The sequence below is a fragment of the Palaemon carinicauda genome, chromosome 8 (assembly GCF_036898095.1).
Source record: "Palaemon carinicauda isolate YSFRI2023 chromosome 8, ASM3689809v2, whole genome shotgun sequence".
NCBI classification, from domain to species: Eukaryota; Metazoa; Arthropoda; class Malacostraca; order Decapoda; family Palaemonidae; genus Palaemon; species Palaemon carinicauda.
The window spans coordinates 116703071-116704825 of record NC_090732.1 but is presented as its reverse complement, the minus strand read 5'-3'; positions in this window follow the sequence as shown (position 1 = coordinate 116704825).

Sequence of the window (1755 nt, the reverse complement as noted above, 5' to 3'; positions counted from 1 at the left end):
TTTCAGTGAATGCGAAATTTTGTTGTTACCCAAAATTAAAGACCTGGTTCTACAAAGCTCATATTGAGTTATTTATCAGAATTTTAGAAGTCCAGATGCTCTTGCAACCGAGTTGATTCTACAACAATCATCTCTATAGTTTGCAGAGGCCATTTTTAAACTAAGATTAAAGAAAAATCTGTACCTATGAAAGAAGTCGTTTGATCACTAATGGGCAAATTACCTTTCTCATAATTTCACAGAAATAGTCATAAATGATAAAATAATGGTACCCATTATTAAAATTTCAGTTTCAGCGAGTTATGATTGTTTTCTTCTTCTTCTCTAGGACCTGCGATAACTATGATCTTCCTCATTCCAGAGTTCTCAGGGATGGCTACATTATCATTCGAATGTGAACTATTTGATTTATTATATTGATTTTGAGTTAAAGTTTATTTGTCATTTTCATTTTAACCCTTGATATTTCATTCCTTTTAGCTTTTTTACGTAAATGATTCAATATATTTTCATGGCGGAATTGTAAGCAAGTAGTTCAGTTTAACCTACAAAGTAACTTTAAACTCTTCAGAAAATAATCTACAGTCTATGTTTTTGTTTCATGTATCTCATCGAGTGAGATATGTATGACATACAGAAATCTGTGTTTATTTAAAGTTATGCCAATTTCCCTCCTTTGAATTTTCCACAATTATTCATGTATCATTTGAATTTTCACCGTTACACACTTAAAGACAAGGAACAAATTCCCTTCTATCTACAGTTTAAAGAAGAGTACCAATTTCACATTTTCCCCTATAGTTATAATAATGGTTCGTTTCAAATTTTTTCTTGTAAAAAAAAGGGGTGGGGGCTGAAGTTTAATTTTCATCCCATTCACTTATCAAATTTATGAGAATTGGTGTCTTGCGGGATGCCCAATGGCAAGAGCCCGTGTCTTACTCAAGGTAAGGCAATCTATACAGTCACAGAAAATTACAGTATCGATGACTGTGAAAATGGGTCAGTTTGGTCTCTGTTATTCCCTGCTCAAGTTTTATCTATCAAATTGATGTTTTCTATCGCAATATTGAAGTTTGAAAATCTTTGAATGGTACAAAATAGTATATGGTTTCTTATAAGTATATTATGCATGCTTTTGCAGGATTAGGTAATATGCATTATCATAGTAATTTATCAACAGTTATCATTACCTCGAAAATGGTTTAATTTTATTCATGATAATTCCGTAATAATAATTTGTCATTTAGATTTTTATCATTTGTTTAACCATCCTCATCTATAACGCATTGTCCTATATCATTTCAAATATTTCAACATTAATAGGCCTTATTCATTAACAAATTTACCAATCCCTTTCATGCAAGACAAATTCACGAACACGGCTGTGAAAAAAAAAAGTTAAAACAATGAAAGATTTAGACCTAAATAATCAAATATATTTCACACAGAACAGGAAAAATACCAGAAAGAAAATCACACATAGCTATAACAAAAGAGATGCATTGATTCAGGCAGCAGAATAAAATAAAAAATATTTCTGATTACAAGAATTATTTTTGTCCTTGTCGATGTTTAACATTATCTGTCAGTGGGTAATAATAGCCTACCGTTCGGAAACATTATCTTAATGTCCTATAAGCATTACCACATCCCACTGATAATCACATAAATTATCTGTTACTTATTAAACTCTATCATGAGGCTCAATACTACACAGTATTCTATTAGTTTTATTCCAGTTGTTACCAAGTT